Source organism: Spinacia oleracea, chromosome 5 (assembly GCF_020520425.1).
Source record: "Spinacia oleracea cultivar Varoflay chromosome 5, BTI_SOV_V1, whole genome shotgun sequence".
Lineage (NCBI taxonomy): Eukaryota > Viridiplantae > Streptophyta > Magnoliopsida > Caryophyllales > Amaranthaceae > Spinacia > Spinacia oleracea.
In genome coordinates, this window is record NC_079491.1 from 51348436 (window position 1) to 51368868 (window position 20433).

The window sequence follows — 20433 nt, forward strand, 5'->3', positions numbered from 1 at the left end:
GTAGAGTTTGAGATTAATTCGAGTCTTTTAGCGCGTATCAATTTTGTGACGGAATTCATCCGGGCCCGTTACGAACTCTAGGCTCGTTAGGATTTCAATTAATACGTAACTCTTATTTCTGAATCATATTAGGAATAGGATTCTCGCAGTTTTCTATCTCATTTAGGATTTATGTTGGAATACAACACCTAATTCTGACAGGTTTCTATCTTTTATGATTTGCCACTTTTAGAAGCTACGTTTTACGGCAGTTACTATTTTTAGCAGGTTTCCATAAATAGCAGGTTTCGGGTGAAATGAAATGGGGAATCGAGATTCGTTTATTTTATAGGAGATGCGTTGTCAAGTGGAGTTTTTACGTCTTCATCATCGAACATTTCCCTTTCGGGAATGGGGACAAAAGTAGGTGTCTACAACATGAAACAAAATAAAAAATGCTTGCTCCATTTATTTCCTGTCTGAAAAAGGTTTAAGCTCCAGATCCAGACAGTCGCCGCCTTGTTGCATTTGAGACCGATACCTGACTAAGCTTGTCTTCCCCAGCTGAATCAATCCGTTCTTTTAGGGGAATGTAATGTCTAAACCATACTCCAGTATACACCTGCAAGTTCAAATGAATTCTTGGAACAAATAATAGACATACCAAACAACCACCAAGCCTTAATTTGTCTCAACTTTCAAACAGAAAGCCAAGAGCAGGCGAAAAGAGAAAAGAAAAGCATCAATTTCACAATCTAACCTGTTGGGGTCGCATTATCTTTGTATCAAGATCATCAAGTGACTCCCTCCAATGGGCCAAATTGAAGGAAATAATGCCCTTGGTCCAAGTATGCATTCTATGTTAAGTCTAATAAATGCGGTTCAGTATTAATTAACAAGTTAATAATTCAGTGAGATCAAGTGAGCTGAAGGCCTAGCTAAAGGCCGCTTCAGTTCAAGTGGAATTAATGATATTAATCCACAGCTTACTCTTGACTGAACCCGTAGGGTCACACAAATAGTACGTAAACGGATCAAGTATTTAATGGCATTAGATACTCCATCTATGGATATTCGGAATCGACGGATCTTGGTTTCAGTGGGAGCTGAGATCGTCACAGGCAAGAAATGAATATTCCGGAAACGATGATATTGCCGGAAACGGAAATATGGATCGTATCGGAAATATAAATATTATCCAAGTCGTAGATGTTGCCGGAAACGGAAACATGGTACGTATCGGAAAATATTATCTGAAATGGAAATATTACCAGAATCGGAAATATTGCCGGAAACGGAAATATTGTCAGAATCGGAAATATTATCGGAATCGGAAAATAATTCCGGAAACGGAAATATTAAATATTTGTTCGGAACGGAAATTGATTCCGGAATCGGAAATATTAAATATTGTTCGTATCGGAAATGAATTCCGGAACCGGGAATTTAATCGGAAGCGTATCGTACGAATTAGCATCGGACGAAGCCTGCCGGACGAAGGCCCAGCACGAAGTCGGGCCATCGCCCAGCAAGCCAAACGCGCGCCACAAGCCCAGCCAAGGCAGCGCCCAGGCCTACCGCAAGGCAGGCCCAGCGCGCGCCAAGGCCACGGCTGCGTGGGCCTCGCTGCGTGGGCTGCTGCTCGCACGCACGCGCATGGCCGGCCCTTGTGGCTGCCGTGTGTGTGTGTGAGTTTGTGTTCATGCACAATTCCTAAAACTATTAGAATTGCTATATGATTAAATTCCTATTCCTAGAAGGATAAATTAATTAATTAGAGTTCTTGTAGAATTCTAAGTTTAATTAATTCGTATCCTACTAGGATTCCAATTCCCTTTCCATAACTCTATAAATACGTGCCTAGGGTCACATATTTTCAGAGATTAATTCAAGTATTCAAAGTGAGTTTTGAGAGAAAAATTCAGCCATATTTCTTACCTAAGAGTGCCGAAAATTCTAGTACCTTAAGGGCGACTCTATTTGGTCAATCTTAAGGCGGATCCGGACGTGCTGTGGACTATCTACGGAGGGACGACACTTGGAGTCCTAAAGACTTGTTCTTGTTCGGTTCGGGCGCAGCTAGGGAAGGCACGCAACAAAGAGTATGCATCTAAACTATGCTATATGATTATGTGTAAATAATATGTATTCCTGGCTAAATGGTTTTTCCGCATGATTTATGAATTGTCATATGTATCATAACCTAACAGTGGTATCACGAGCCCCTTATTATTTTCATAATCTAAATTGCATGAACATGGTTAAATATTACAAATTTGCAAGAATTAAAAGGGGTGATTAATTTTCGTAATTGTTAATTAATTGCAAATTGCGTTTATTTAATTATACGTACGCAGTTTTTCGGCAGTTTCTTCGTTACTCATCCAAATCGAGTGATTTTTGTGTCAATTCCGCATTAAGTTCCAAACTTAAAAATTGAGCCTTAAGTTCCAAACTTAAAAATTGAGTTAAAAGGTGCCATGCCAAAATATACACTTGCTTGGATATCCTTTACATCAATCTAGTAATAGTTTTCGCTCAGCGAGGTGTTACTTATTGGTCCTAAAGGGGCAAGGTACACAAATAATTGTGAGTACATGTTAGTTTTGGTGAAACTCAACGATATAAGTAAGGAGTCCTTTTATGTCGTGGCAAAATCGATAGGTTTACCTAATAAGTTCTTAGACGTACCTATCAACCAAGAGTAGTTTCTAGACTATTAGCAAAAGGCTTTTGCTTACCTAAAATGTTTTAGAATTGAGTCGACAAACTGTGCTTAATTCTTCAATGGTTTTAGGGTCTTGGAATCATTTTATTCACACCTGCCGGAACAATAAAATCGTATAAAATGCTAATAACTTGTTTGAATTGCATGGTTGCTTTAATTTCAAGTTATTATTCATGATAAATGTTTAGACTTTGCATGCTTCAATGTATGTTTTAATTATTGTTTATAATTAAATATCTTGCACTGCAATAAATCCTTTTAGAAAGGTAACAGTAAATTTCCTCGATTGGTAGTGAATCCAAGAACGATTCACGGAAAAGAGAGAAAGTGAGCAATTTAAAATGTACGTTTCTTATATCGACTTTTATGGTTGTTTTCGAATATCAAAATCGAATGGCAAACCAATTGGTGCTTGTGAATTCAAAATACACTGTAGTTTTGAGATCATAAAGCATTGAGCTTAAACGCTCAGCTTTACCAATGGTTAACAACCTAATATCTTTGTCCATTTAATTCTCGAATGAGTCTAGTCCCTAGACATTCGAATAGATCGATGCTTAGAGAACTTTAGAAGCTTCTGGTAAGATCATCTAGTTGAAACTTAATATTCAACATAAATTAAATGTTAAGAACCTTGTTGGGGTGACATTGGACATGTCTAACAAAGTATAAAAGTCAACACTGAAGAATTCAATTATTAAGACTATAAGAAAGGGTACAAGAAATAGGAAAACGAGGAACAAATGAAAGGAATTTACGATTCCGTTTCTACCTATAAGTTTATGTTTAAAGAGAAGTGACCTAGCAATCAAACTTCCTTGGTATCATATACCGCTTGAGGTTCTTACTTCGGTAATAACTCAAACAATGGAAGCTAGGATACACTAATGACCTACAAGTGGGAAATGAAGCATGGCAATGCTACATTAATTGTAGGGTCATCTAAGTTTGTTTTAAGTCCTTTCAAAGGCTGGAACTTAATGGCTATTTTGTTCCATAATCAGCATACCTAAATTTCTGCTTCAAACACAGAAAGACTCACATTCAAGAAAAACAAAAACAATGTTTGTTTGTTTATTTGAATGAAATGGTCAATTACAGGTTGAGGCAATATACTTGATTAAAACAAACAACTCTTTAAAGAACTTTACTAGGTTCAAATCAACCCCTTGATTTGAGTTCCACTAATCTTTGGCATTGTTGCTTAGACCATATCAACAAGTTAACATTCATAAGCTCTATTTTGATGGAATTTTGAAAATTGATTGATTTCTAGATCATTTTAAGACAACTAGTCTTACTTGTTGAAAGTAACAAAAGATATGAAGTATTGTTAGAACGCCTAGACAATAGAGTTCAAAGCTAAAGAAAGGTTTTATGACTTTATTATTTCACACAGATTTGAGTGAATATAGGTTTATTTACTCAAATGTGATATAAGTTGAATCTGTTTGGCTAGTTCAAAGATTCAGAAGTATAAAATCCACTTGGCAAGAAATCATAAAGATCTAGGTTAGATCATGTTGATGATTACTTGAGACCAAATATGATCATCAATGATTGTGTGTTGTAATTTCACAATCTAGGTCCATAAGATATGGCATATCTTAGTTGGAATAATCGAAGTCAATTGGTACTTGATTCGATTAATGATGAATCATAAAAACTTTTCCTATAATTTCTAAAACAAAATGCTCAACTACCACCAAACTAAACCAAATTCGTCAAAGCTATTGAAAAGTAATTTCAGGATATCTTTTCAATTAAATATATCTAAAGAGTTGCTAAACTCAGTGGGAGCTTAGTGTTTGTTATTCAACAAACTAAGGCCCAAGTCTAGATATATGTTTCATTATGATTTATTCAAATGAGACACAAGGGTATTGTTTCTACCACGAATTTTTGAGAACATAATGTTTGTTTGCTCGAAATGATGTCCTTTTGGAGATTCGTTTCCAAAATGACAAGTGGGAGAAAATAGACCTCGAAAGTCTTCAAGGCAAACAACAAACATAAACAGACATTCCGGAGGCTTTTCGAAGTGCTTCAGAAAATCCGAACTTATTCTGTAAGGACTTTACAAGTGGCTTTAAAGAATAGACATCTCTTAGAAGACTTTACAAGTGCTTCAAGGAGAACAAGAATATTCAAAGGACTTTCAAGTGGCTATTGATATTCTATTGTTTGATGTTCTATACCCAAGTAGGCATAGAATTCAAGTCACTGAAACTATGAAATTCTTCTATTAGATAGTGAAGAAACATAGAGATCAGGTCAATGAAACTATGAGATTCTTCTATTAAATAGTGAAGAAACCTACAACTTGCAGTCAAACTATTATCATATAGATTAATGAGTTTGTGACTTGTAAGAAAGCTATGACGAAATATAGATTCCCTAAAAAGGTTAGAGGCCATATATAGACTATATGTTTAAATGGTTAGAGGCCATAAAACATACTCAATGTTTTGATGACAAAATTGTAATTTTGTTGATTTGCAAGAATAGTTTCACACCTATTGGTTGCAAGTTTGTTTTAAGGATAAAAACCATCAAACATGGAATTGTGTTCACGCACAAAGCTAGATTAGTTGCTAAAAGGTTACAAGCAAATTCATGGCATGGATTGTGTTGAAACCTCATGCATAATCGTAATGCTCAAGTCTATAATTCAAGCAATGATTGCATGCCGGTACATATAGCAATTGGATGACAAAACAATTCCTCAATAAAATGTTGGAATAAACTATGTACATGGTATGTCATAGGATTTGTGGATCCAAATAAATGCTTGAAAAAGAAAGCTAGCTTATGAAATCTAAGTACAGATTTAAGCAAGCAATTGGGAATTAGAAATGTATTTTAGTGAAGCTAATAAGTATTTTAGTTTCATAAAATGTACATGATTCTTATAGATATATAAGAAGTTTAGTGGGAGTACATAAAACTTAATTGGTCCTATGTGTATCACACACATATCTCTCTATTGTGAAATAACATTCAAATGCTAATAACTTAGGTTTGAAATTATTCATCAATGTTGGACCAAGGCGAAACTTAGTGCATACTGGGTATTAAGATCTATTTACAAAGATCTTATATTAATGTTTTAGATTAAGTAATGGCATTTACTAAATCAAACACGAATGACTCCATTGGAGATATTCGACCCATGTGAATAAATCTAAGTAAAGAATGTTTGAACTATGTATAAGCATTTACTAAGTTAAACATCCAAGGATCTAAGTAAGATTCTTAACCTATATTATATGTCAAAGAATTTAGCTGGATTTAGTATCTACTGAAACTAGATGAGCTAAAGTTACATGAATAGAATTCAATTGAGAATTATTCTGCAAAAGAATTTATCATGTATGATATAATATGAGGATCGCCAAAAATGTATCGTATGACTTTAGGCATGACGAACATATACCAATCTCTATTGATCTAAGTGAAGATCAACTAGATTGAGATCAAGAATACTTATGATACTTGAAAAAGTACATAGGAATAGTTCTTGATTCAAGGAAACAAAGATATACTAAATATTGATGCTACACGCATAAACACTGGCAAAGGATCAAGCAAGACCCTTTGGAGTTAACCATTGATAAGGACGAGCTATAGAGCATCGTGTTTTGAAAATGGCAACATGGGTTGGAGACCATGAGTTGGTGCGTGGGAAATTAAAATAAATAATTTCTATGTTCCAAGATATAGTTGGAGAATCTTCCACATATCTATGAACTGCCTGGATAGGTAAATCCAAACAAAGCATCACTAGCAACCTATACAGTTGAAGTAAAAGTAATTATTGCCTAAGAAGCAATAAAACAGGGTTGTTTAAAGTTCTTCACTGAACTTGGGTAGATCACCTATCTGCTGGCTTGATGGTTCTTCATTGAAAAATGCGTAGAACCACTCTTGAAGCAAGAAAAACGTCTGCTAACTTGATGGTTCTTCATTGAAAAATGAGTAAAACCACCATCGAAGTAAGAAAGACTAGATCACATAATAAACAAACTCGAAAAGATCTTATCATCATATCTCGAAGAACATTCGATGAAAAGGATATTAAGATTGGCAAAGCATGATAACTAAACCTATGCAACAAGTGAGAAGCAACACTCACGTTGTAGCACTGGAAATCAAGCATAGCTTTGAATTCCATGAATTGTTTTAGAAGATGGGTTTGAGGCCCATGGTTATAAAACATTGGGGTTGAACATTTATCATATATGAAATGTATTTTCATATTCCATTTAATCTTGGTTTAGTATTAAATGATGAGTCCCTTCAAATTTGACGACATATTCAAGATAGACTGTCAGGACCAGTCCTGTGACTAAGAAATGTCTATCAAGTGAACTTGAATGTCAAAGGTTGAAAATGGTCCCTAGTCGGAGTTTTCTATAAAATTGGACGCATAGAAAACGTTAGACGATTAGAATGCAAGATGACTAGTAGTTCTGTTTCTTGAACTATGTGGACATGGCAATGTCATAATCATTTGCATAGATACTTACTTTGGGAAGACTAGTATCGGACAAGACCTATGAAACTTTACTGTAAGAGATGAAAATCTGTCATAAGTAAATTTCATTAAAATTATTAGACACTAAATCCTCAATACCTGAGTGATTTGAGATTACTTGTTTGAGAACTGGTTGCTTTGACGTTGACCAACCGTCGCACCGTAAAAGGAGGCTATAAAGGCAACGCTCAGGTAATCACCTATCAAACGAAGTCTAATCTCAAGATCGCAAGATTGGGATTGTCCTCCCATAAATCGGGATGAGATGCTTAAAAGTTGTACAAGGCCACTCGGAGAGCTAGAAACTGTGAATTGCATGGCCGTGCTCGGATGAATCATAGGCTATGATTATCTGTTTATTTGATCAGTTGAACTCTGAAACCGAGGAACACCTCTGGACATAATAAGGATGACAACTCTTACCTTATGTTCAAGAGCAAGCATCAAGCGACAAAGGAATTAGGAAATGCACACTTGTCCCTAAGGACAAGTGGGAGACTGAAGGAAATAATGCCCTTGGTCCAAGTATGCATTCTATGTTAAGTCTAATAAATGCGGTTCAGTATTAATTAACAAGTTAATAATTCAGTGAGATCAAGTGAGCTGAATGCCTAGCTAGAGGCCGCTTCAGTTCAAGTGGAATTAATGATATTAATCCACAACTTACTCTTGACTGAACCCGTAGGGTCACACAAATAGTACGTAAACGGATCAAGTATTTAATGGCATTAGATACTCCATCTATGGATATTCGGAATCGACGGATCTTGGTTTCAGTGGGAGCTGAGATCGTCACAGGCAAGAAATGAATACTCCGGAAACGATGATATTGCCGGAAACGGAAATATGGATCGTATCGGAAATATAAATATTATCCAAGTCGTAGATGTTGCCGGAAACGGAAACATGGTACGTATCGGAAAATATTATCGGAAATGGAAATATTACCAGAATCGGAAATATTGCCGGAAACGGAAATATTGTCAGAATCGGAAATATTATCGGAATCGGAAAATAATTCCGGAAACGGAAATATTAAATATTTGTTCGAAACGGAAATTGATTCCGGAATCGGAAATATTAAATATTGTTCGTATCGGAAATGAATTCCGGAACCGGGAATTTAATCGGAAGCGTATCGTACGAATTAGCATCGGACGAGGCCTGCCGGACGAAGGCCCAGCACGAAGTCGGGCCATCGCCCAGCAAGCCAAACGCGCGCCACAAGCCCAGCCAAGGCAGCGCCCAGGCCTACCGCAAGGCAGGCCCAGCGCGCGCCAAGGCCACGGCTGCGTGGGCCTCGCTGCGTGGGCTGCTGCTCGCACGCACGCGCATGGGCGGCCCTTGTGGCTGCCGTGTGTGTGTGTGAGTTTGTGTTCATGCACAATTCCTAAAACTATTAGAATTGCTATATGATTAAATTCCTATTCCTAGAAGGATAAATTAATTAATTAGAGTTCTTGTAGAATTCTAAGTTTAATTAATTCGTATCCTACTAGGATTCCAATTCCCTTTCCATAACTCTATAAATACGTGCCTAGGGTCACATATTTTCAGAGATTAATTCAAGTATTCAAAGTGAGTTTTGAGAGAAAAATTCAGCCATATTTCTTACCTAAGAGTGCCGAAAATTCTAGTACCTTAAGGGCGACTCTAGTTGGTCAATCTTAAGGCGGATCCGGACGTGCTGTGGACTATCTATGGAGGGACGACACTTGGAGTCCTAAAGACTTGTTCTTGTTCGGTTCGGGCGCAGCTAGGGAAGGCACGCAACAAAGAGTATGCATCTAAACTATGCTATATGATTATGTGTAAATAATATGTATTCCTGGCTAAATGGTTTTTCCGCATGATTTATGAATTGTCATATGTATCATAACCTAACACAAATATCCATCCATACGAGGGATTGCAAATAAAACAGGGAAAATTCGTTGGGAATCCCATTGCCCTGATTGGGTAAAAATAAATCAACTTACAGTAGAGTAAGGTTATTATTAAAATTATTAAATACAGTACATGAAATAACTTTGCACCTGTAGATTAACCCAGAGTAAAAATCCATATTTGGGTACAACTTACTCTTTATAAAGTACTCGTCTGATAGGGAAGCTTTCTCAAAAGCAACAACCACCTACAAAAAATATTCAGATTTCAAATAGACGAATGATTCTATAGTCAATGTTTGACTAATGTAACTTCATGCCATACACTTGAGAAACTCTAGTCTTATCTAATCTCATTATTTAGAATACTTCCAGAAAATTTGATAATTCATCAAACAAGGTAAACAAAGATGACAGGCTTGACAGCAGTTCTTCTTCACTTTTTATTGGCAGAAATGAACTTTTCATCAGATTTATCCCTATTGTGTCCCATTGAACTAAACCTAGAGATTATGCTAGCGTATAAATCAATATTATTTTTCGGTAAGCGTCTAGATAACAGGAGTAAGTAAGTCATTAGGAAGAACAAAGTACCTCAATGAGGGGATCTCTTCCAACTATGGAGAATACTTCCTGTGCCAACTTCCTAATTACCTTTGCTCTAGGATCATAGTTTTTATACACACGATGCCCGACTCCTGACATTTTCCGTTTCCTTCAAAGATGTAAAAATGACAATTATTAGTGCAATTTTTTTTAATTATTTTAAAAGCAATAGCCATGCATGATGAAACAACAGATATAGAAACAAATTTGGTTGTTCTACAGAACTATTTACCTATTCTTGACGCCCTCGATGAAGTCTGGTATGTTTTCAACACTTCCAATCTCATTCAGCATTTTGAGCACAGCCTATGTTCCAAAAATAACAGGCGAAGATATTAAACACCTCCGAAATGTCACCACTCATCAGAGAGATGCATAAGTTTCATGCCACAATCTACATAACTTTTACATCATAGACCTACCAAAATTCAGATGGGACTCTTTAATGCATATTACCTCATTTGCACCACCATGAAGAGGATCATAGAGTGCCCCAATAGCCCCGGCAAGGGCTGTGTACACATCAACACCACTGCATGTACAAAACCAGAACAATACTTGAAATCTATTTAAACAAAATCATCTGAACTTCTTGTTTCATGTATATATCATATATACTTTGATGCTAAATGCCGGGCAGCAGCTGTAGAGCAATTCATTTCATGTTCCGCATGTAGAATGAAAAGAACATCAAGAACACGAGCTAAACGAGGAGTTGGTTTGTAAGACCTATTACCCCTGCATGCAGTAAAAGGAACGTCAATATTTAAAAGTGATATTCACATCCTTGTCAGATCTACAAAAGATCATATACGTACAAGTAACACAGAACATACGTAAATAATTAACCCTCGGCAATCTAGGGAATTTGTAAATATAACTTACAGAGAATCAAGCATGTAAAGGAAGTTCTCTGAATATGAAAGGTTGTTGGAAGGAAGAACTGCAGGACGTCCAGCCAATCTCAAATAAGCCGCAGCTGCAATAGTTGGAGCCTGTAAAATATTGAATCCAATTGTAAGGGGATGAGGCATCAACATAGAAGATCAATGTTCCAATTATAATGTTAATTGAGACTCCAATTAATTTAAAAGACAGGAAATTTTCCAACAAGAAAACATTTAATAAAACGATTACGGAGTACATCACTTCACAACACATGCTGCCCCCACGCAAATAACAAAAGAATATGGGTTGAAGAATAATTCTCTTTCTTTTTACATCCCCTTTTCCTGATATTAAATTATATAACATCATCAGTTCATAGTTTTAGTTGATTGTTTATGATTATGGTGAAAGCTAGTAAAACTGACTGCAGTAAAGATTATATAAGGTCATGTGAACCAATTCTACAAAGGCAGGGAAAAACAAAAACTAAATGCATCGTTCAATGAATGTTTCATATCCAGGCCATCCAGTTTTAAAAAATTTGGATCTTGACAGTTGAATAGTTGATTATTTGGATGAGACTTTTGAGTGAAGTAGCCACAAAAGGAAGAAATGAGAGTGGTACTGACCTTCCCGAGTATTCTGACTATCTGTTTATCTCTCACTTGCTTTGACTTGTAAAGATCCTGACCCTGCAAAAAGAGAATAGGATGAGCTGGAAGTAATAAACAGAATCAAAGCAGTGAATAAACATACTCCTGAAATCATATCTTAAGATGGAAGTACGATGTAAATGAATTCTTAGGTGAAACTATCACCCAAAAAAATATACTCCTAGTCATATGAAGTTTGACTCCCATGATAAATTGTTTATAAAAGCTTTTGAAGATTAATACCGGCAGCCAAATCAACCAGGAGAATCAAGCATTATCACTAATATTCTTTCATAAGGAAGGTAAGTCCATTCATCTTCTACATCACACGAGCATGGCAAAAAAATTGAGTCCATTCCACCCCACAATTTCTCAAGCATTTATTGTTTTAATGGTGTAGGTAGCCTGTCGGAATATATTTTGAATTAAAAAAAGGACATAATACAAACAAGTACTTCCCAGAGACCACATACATTACATTTGATGTAACAAGACTACAGAATTACAGAATTCATCATACATATCACAGGAGCAAGGCCAGAACATGAGTCCATCCAGCCCTTCAAATGCTGAGCATAAGTAGTTTTGACAATGTAACCGATATGGATTTGGGATAGATTTCAAAGAGGAAATTCCTAATTTAAACAAGGATGTCAATAAAACAACACAAATAGTGCATAAACAACATATAGCTCATCATTTTCGTACATCAGAATCAGTTTCCTGAATGGAGAAGTTATGTCCATACTATTAGTGTGTGTCAGAAGAGGAACACACTCAACACAGGAACGATAACTTATTAAGAATTCTATCATCCACAAACCTCCTATTTTTTCAAAAGGTTACCCTGAGCAGTTTAACGTTATCAATGATGAGCAGAACAAGCTAAAATATACAGTACTTAATATCAGACCACGCTTAGAGTTCCAAGATTAAATAAGTATTATGACATTTAAAGCTGCACCATAACCCAAACGTTAAGAAGCATCTACGAACTTATGCTATTATACTAACATGTAACATCTTGATGAGCGACATTTATGTCGCTCTTAGCTTAGGATTTTAGGTCATTTTATTAGCATTTTATTATTATTTTTGCTTAGTTTTATCATTTTTAGTTCGTTTGTTGCATTTTTGCATTTATCGTTACATTTTCTCGTCTTGCGCATATTTTAGTCGTTTTTGCTCTAAATATGCCTTTTGTGCGCATTCTCGTTGCGTAAGGTTCGTTTTGAGTATTAACGTGTTAATAACGTGTCATTATGCTTGTCTACGAGTTATATGTTTTACGATTTGTAAAATTATTAAACGAATTAATATTTTGATTTTCGATTATTAATAAATGCTCTACGATTTTCATTGATTTTGCTAGGTGAAACAATCTACTTAGGCTGCCTACTAAGTGCACGAATGACAACCCGCCCTTCAGCACTGTCACAAGCAGTGCAGCAAGAGCACAGACCAGGCAGTATAGCAGCCAAGTGCACGAACAGAACAGCCATAGCTGTGCACTCACAACAATGCACGAGCTGCCACTGCAGCCTTATGCTCCCCTTGAGTGCCATGATCCTTACCTTGCAGCAAGTACGGCACAACAATACTCACAGCAGCCATGTAGCAAGCATCGCAGCAGCATGCTATCACAGCACAGCTACGAGCTAACACAGCCAGCACACAAGCTAAACAGCAGCTATGCACGCAGCTCTCCCCTTGGTTGTTGATTGTTTAATCCTTGCTGTTGCTCACCAAATTCCTCGAGCTTTTAAATGCCTTTACAGCAGCAACTAAGGAGGGTTATCAAGGCAAGAACAGCAACTACAGCTCAAGCAGAATATCGCAGCAGACCAGCACAGCAGAACAACACGCAAAATAGCGCAGAACAGCCCTGTAGTTTTGTTCGGTCGCACATGAATTACTGTGCGATCGAACAAGGCTGTGCGAGCAAACATGAGCTGCTGTGCGGGCGAGTGTCAAGACAGAATGGCCTAAATTTGGTGTGCGACCGAATGTGCTTCTTTGTTCGACTGCACAGATTTTGTGCGACCAAACATACCCCTTGTGCGACCAAACACGGCTGCGGGGCTGCTACTATAAAAATGTAAATCGCAGCATTTGTAATCATAGTTAGTTTTACGTAATTCATTTCTAATTTTCAGATTTTAGGCTTAGCTTATAATTCTCTCTCTAGAATTAGTTTAGGGCTTAGATTAGTGATTAGGATTAGGATTCATTGCTTCAAATTCTTCAATTCTTAGTGAATTCAATTATTATTTTCAGATTTCTTTTTCTCTTTGCTTTAAGTTTTGTTCTTCATTTGTTCTTCAAAGTTTGATGCAATTTCTTCATTTCAAGGTATAATTCTAATTCCTCTTTTGATTTTGTTCTTCAATTCTTTAATTTCTTAGTTAATTTCGTTCTTGCTTAGATTTTATGCTTGAATTCTAGAATTAGTTTGATATTTTTAATTTGCTTGATTTTTCCCCAATTTTTGTGGTTTGAATTTTCTGAACTTTATTGTTTCAAATAGCTTCATTGTTTCAATTAGATTCATGATTAGGATTAATGTTAGTTTAATGTTGATGTTAATCATGCTAATTGAGTAGTTTAGTCTAGAGGTTAGGGATGAAACTTTGGGATTGAATTTGGAGAAGTTTTGGGGAAATTCATGATTGATGTTGTGATTAAATGTGATTTAGTGATAGGATTTCCATGACTAGTTGAGTAGTAGTCGCGAATGCTATTCGATTGGATTAGATTGGAATTTATGATTAGGTTGGCAAGACATTGTGAGCCTAATTTGTGCAAGTGAATGATAGTTCCTATTATATGTTAGTTAGTTTAATCTAGGATTAGGCGAAAGCTCTTCCGTGGGTTAGACGTTTAGCGTTCCCTATCCGAGAGGTGGCGGGTTCGTCATTAGTTTTCATTCCCCTATTTGCTATGTCGTTGCATATTCATGAATGTCTTGACCTTGTGCTTCCTTTGATTCGATTTCCATAGCCGATTCCCGAAATCTCTAGAATTTCTTTATTTGTTTGCTTTTCTAGATTTACTTAGTTTAATTCAAAAGCTCGAATTCCTTCCGAACTAGCTTGTGAACGCATAGATTGAATAGTCAAACATATCCATTCCTATGGGACGATCCCTATGCTTGCCGCTATAGTCAATATAGCCGGTAGTTTAGGTGTTTTATAAATTTTGTTTGATTAGGTTGTTTTCTATTCAACGAAGGAAAATACACCTATCAAAATGGTGCCGTTGCCGGGGAATGGCATCATTGTTTGATTCTTCATTCTAGTTCGCTAGTCTAGTTCATTTTTCATTTTCTTTTTCTTTGAAAACCGAAAAAATGGCAAATTCTTTTGTTTCTCAAGATGACGAATCGATTTCGCTTGATGATCTTCTCTATTTCCATGATAAATTCTTAAGCTCTTTGAAAGATGAATCTATCCAACAATTGCGTGAGATGCTACATTTCATGAAGTATCTTGAAATTCAAGAAGAGCAAAAAATAGATTCTAGTTTCAATTTATTTGAGGATATGTCCTAACGAGTTGTAAAAGGATTTTTGGGACTTTCTAACGAGTTGTAAAAGGCTTTTTGGGACTTTCTAACCTAATGCAAGAATCTATTAAGGATGTTTCATGGAGAAGAGATGAGTTTGAGGCTACATTGCCACCTATGATGCATGATATTGAGGAGTTGAGTATTGGAGAATTTGTTCCTACTCGTTCCTCTTTGAGTGAATGCCTCGATGATGGTGATGAAAATCTATTTGCTCCATTTTGCCTTGAAGTGCTTAAATCGATTCAAATTGAGGAAAAGAGTGAATGTGCCAACCAAAAAGATTTTAAAGTGAATGAAGGATCTTATGTTGAGATTTCTTGTGCTTTATGTGATGTGAGTGAAGTTGTTTGTGAATCTCTTATTCCCACTCCCTTCCCTCATTCCCCATTCCGAAAGAGAAAACTCAACATTTATCCTTCATTTCCCATTTCTTTTCCCTTTTTGTCCAAACTCCCGCCGCTTGAGGATTCTTTTTCCTCCATTGATCCTAATGATTCTCCTTACTCAAAGGAGCATGAAGAAGGGAGTATTTCTTTTGTTTTTAATTTTGATTTTTCTTTTTTTTTTGGTTCCCTACCCCTTGTAGGAATAAAGTTGCATTCTACTTTGTGCTTGCATCTCATTTGACTCTTGCCTACTTGTTACTATTGGATATGTTTGCCATTTCATATGACAAACTATTGAAGCGTCAAGCTAATGACGTGAAAAGAGCGCTTCTCGGGAGGCAACCCGTGGGTGTTGGCCACTTGGCCCATGTATACTAATTTTTCTTGATTTTTGATGTTTTTTTGTGGCTCAAGCTTTCTTGATGTGGAAATCTTTGCATCCATCTTTGCCATGTCCGACTTATTCTTCTTGGTGAGTTCGTTCGTTATTACGGTTCTTTGCAGGACTTGCTCCCACGTCATCACCGGTAATATCTTTCTAACTCACATGCATTCTTTGGGTTTGTAGACACCTACTTTTGTCCCCATTCCCGAAAGGGAAAGGTTCGATGATGAAAGCATAAATCTCCACTTGACAACGCATCTCCTATAAAATAAACGAATCTCAATTCCCCTTTTCATTTCACCCGAAACTTGATATTTATAGAAAACTGCTATTTATGGAAACCTGCTAAAAATAGTAACTGCTGTAATGGGCAGCTATTAAAAGTGGCAAGTCATAAAAGATAGAAACCTGTCAGAATTAGGCGTTGCACTCCAACAAAAATCCTAAATGAGATAGAAAACTGCGAGAATCCTATTCCTAATATGATTCGGAAATAAGAGTTACGTATTAATTAAAATCCTAACGAGCCTAGAGTTCGTAACGGGCCCAGACGCATTCCGTCATGAAATTGATACGCACTAAAAGACTCGATTAAGTCTCAAACACTACGGATTTCAGGAATCCGAATCTGACTAAGAAAACAGCCCAGACCCTATTTTCAACGCTTGGCTCTGGGCGCCGAAATCTTCGGCGCCCAGGCCTGGGCGCTGAAAATACCTGGGTACGTATTTTTTCCTAATTCTTTGTGGATTAGAACTCTGCAATTCTATCTTTCCACGAATTCTTCCCTATAAATACAGCCCCAAATTCGACGTGAAAAGGACACACACAACACATAATTATATTCTGAGTATTGACTCCAACCCTTAGCTTAAGCCTCACGCTGCGAAGCTGTTCACGTGTTCTGTCGCAATCGATCCATAAATCGAACAGAACGTATCCTGTCCCATAATTGAGATTCTTTAAATAAAAAGGAGAAATAGCAAAGTCAAAGTGGTTAGTTTTCTGAGAACTGTGACGCACCTCTCAAGGGTGCGTCGTAATGTGCCCCTTCTCGATGATTTAATTGCTTTCCTCGCCCTTTTTATGAACTGTTAAACTAACTAAATCTGATTGTTCTATCACGCCTAACAAATATAATATTTTCGGGAAATTGGGTTATCATGCTAGGTCCCTTAATACTATTTAAATCAGATAATCACGATCGATCTAGTATTATATGTTGCATATTGTTAAAATCAGCTCAGATTAGTTTAATAGTTAACGCATGTCCCTTCAATTATTTATCCTGAGCTAGTAAGGATATCCTGCCTCTGGAGTTATCGACGAGCGAAGTACTCCTCTCGGTAGTTACAGTCCCCCGAACCCTCAATCTCTACCTTGCGGGTGTATGTTGAGAGATCCCCACACCAGGGATCACAAGGGAACCTACGGCCGTCGTGGTCAAACATAATTGCACTCCCTTTATGTCACGATAACCGGGTTTTGTTAGTTTTTCTCATTGTTGTTAAAAACTGAATGGCGACTCCTATATTACTAGTCAATTGGGTGTAAACTCACAGGCAATCCAATTACACTTGATTGAATAAAAAGAATCGTCACACCCACGAGCGACGAGGTCACGCATTAGCCTCGCGCTTTTTCGACCCCCTCACAGTGGCGACTCCGCTGGGGAAAGTGAAGGAAATACTCGTGCTTGTAGGTAATCAAAATAGCCGAAGGGTGAAACGATCCTACCCCGCGTTTATTTCCCCATCAAGTTGGGACGACCTGAAAATCAGCATATTAATGTGAACGGGCAAAACATCATAACGAATCTCGGCTCCCTCGGGAGTTGGGACGAAGGATACCTTTTTTCGCCAATAGGGGGGTGCATACGCCGCGCATGTTGCCCACTCGGTACTTGTGCAGGTAGTACACATATCCCGAACCCAATCGCTCGCTCATTAGGTCCCTCTCACCTGCATGCCCCCTTGGCTTGCACTTGCGGGTTGGCCTCTTGGGCGAAATTCGTCTGTTGAAGACACTACCTCGACCGGGGAATGTGTTGGATTTACGATAGAAGCGGTACCAAGCCAGGCGCAAATAAACTACCCATAGAAGCCTATCATAAACTACGTGACATATTTAATTTTCAAATCCATGTTTGTAATGTAGTTATGTGTAGCGAAATATGTGATTATGTGTGACAAACTATCCTAGAAAACCAACGACCTTAAAAATTGCCCAAACATTCATAGACTAATTTGCCAAAGAGTTATACCGAAACACGTGTTCCGCAAACCCGAATGATCGCCACAAAAATAAGCGACGCTCGGGATGGCCTGTAACGAATCCCACAAATGCTGCTACGCGTAAAGGACGTTATTAGGCAAGCACGCAAATCGAAGTCGCATAAACAGAAGACAGAAAAACGAGAACCAGCCAGGGACGCATTTTCAACGCCCCTGACTGGGCGCCATAATTTCTCACGCCCCTCGCTGGGCCCTGAAGTTGCTGCTTGGCCTTCTGGTCAGGCGCAGCAGCCTCGGTGTCCGCGCGAAAGGAAAATACGTAGCGCAAAAAAAAATGTTCATAAAAAGAATTGCTACGAAGGCGTAAGAAAAGCACTCGATTTCAAAAGCGACTCGTGAAAAAATTAATAACTCTTTGCGTCGTTGTTAGGCCTCCTACGACGGCAATGCTCGACACTAAAAGTCGACCATGCAAATAATTATGAATGTCACACGGGCAGAGATTTTCGAAAATATAAAGAGTTCAAAGTGCGCACATAGCAGGCCAAATATACTAGTCTGACTTAAGGGTGGTCATAGAATGTCTAAAAACCGACTCACGAAACAAACTAATGTGTCTCCTACTCCACAACAATAATGCAGGGCCCTGAGTACTTGCCCGTGATAGCCATCAAGGAACGCGATGGAAGAAGCATATCCCGAACATCTATACCTAGAGGTCGCACAAACCCAAGAGATGCATGCTCTGGGACACGACCCTTTACGTTATCAAAGGCCACTCGCCCCAAAGAATCATGCTATGCCAAAAATGCTCCCCAACTCACATGCTTTCGGGCTATTGTTTGGGTTAGAAAAGAAAAGAGCGAAGAAAGAAACAGAAATTATGGCATTAGCTCTCCAAGATGAAGTGTTCGATCCTACTAAATTGATCGCTCCATCACCCTCAAAAGATGACCAAATCCAACGAGGGTGGCGCAAGACTTTCAAATGGACTAATGCTCGTGGGATGAAGTTCAAGATATCTGCGGGAGAGGGTCCGATGTACGAAGAATTAGAGTCTGAATCCGATTTTGACTCCGAGTCCGAGCCTAGCAAAATTTTAACTCCTCCCAAAAATAGTTTAGACCCGGAAATCTCTACTCCGAGAGATCTTTTTGATGTAATGCTTCATGACTTTAATAAGATAAACAAAACTTTTGAGTATGTGCCGCTTAAAAATCTGAGTAATAATGCAGAATGTCTCGCCACTAATGAGCACGAAAAAGAGCCAGAAGAGGAATATACCGAACTAATAAAAGCTGTAAGTGAACAAGAACTCAAAACTCCTATAATTGAGGACACGGAATCGGTAAATATTGGAACAGAAGAAAATCCTAAAATTATTAAAATTGGCCTCACCTTAACTCCCACTGAAAAGGCCGATCTAATCTCCACTTTGCGGGAATTCGAGGGTGTCTTTGCTTGGTCCTACAAAGACATGCCAGGAATAGATCGAGAAATCGCTAAGCATAAAATTCCGCTAGATCCCAAAATGACGCCAGTAAAACAAAAGCTACGGCGGCTCAAACCAGAGATAGCCTTGAAAATAAAAGAAGAAGTCACTAAACAATTAGACGCCGGCTTTATAAAGGTCTCCAACTACCCAGAATGGGTGGCCAATATTGTCCCCGTAGCTAAAAAAGTTGGACGAGTGCGAATGTGCGTAGACTTTCGAGACCTCAACAAAGCCAGCCCTAAAGATGACTTCCCTCTACCTCACATTGACATACTAGTAGACAACACCGCAGAGCACGCGCTCCTCTCCTTTATGGACGGGTACGCCGGATATAATCAAATACTCATGGCAAAAGATGACATGGAAAAAACAACTTTCATTACCCCTTGGGGTACATATTGTTACACTGTAATGCCTTTTGGTTTGAAAAACGCGGGGCCACCTATGAAAGAACAGCCACCACGTTACTTCATGACACGATACACAAAGAAATCGAGGTCTATGTGGACGACATGATCGTCAAATCTAAAGACCGGCACGGTCACCTCCCGGCACTTAACAAGTTCTTCGCCCGAATCTTGAAATATAACATGAGACTAAATCCACAAAAATGTGTGTTCGGGGTAACCTCGGGAAAATTGCTAGGATATGTTGTTAGTACGCGAGGAATCGAGATTGACCCATCTAAGATCAAAGCCATTACCGAAATGCCCCCACCAAAAACTGAAAAACAGATAAGGGGCTTCCTAGGAAAGCTGCAATACATTAGTAGGTTCATTTCCAAGCTTACTATGACTTGTGAGCCAATATTCAAAAAATTAAGAAAAGAAGAAAAGGTCGAATAGGATGAACAATGCCAAACTTCCTTCAATAAAATCAAAGAATACCTAAGCAAACCACCCGTCCTCTCCCCGCCTTTGCCTGGAATCCCTTTACGCCTATACCTAACCGTCACGGATACTGCAGCGGGAGCTATGCTCTCACAGTATGTACATGGATCCGAGCGAGCCATTTACTACTTGAGCAAGAAGTTCATACAGTACGAGACGAGATACACAGAACTTGAGAAAACCTGCCTCGCCCTCGTCT

General features: G+C 38.0%; 1 pseudogene; it reads right to left on the reverse strand.

The window, feature by feature from the left end:
- Window positions 1-469: 469 nt before the first annotated feature.
- LOC110795861 (citrate synthase, glyoxysomal-like) overlaps window positions 470-20433 on the reverse strand; it is a 93072-nt pseudogene continuing 73108 nt past the window's right edge.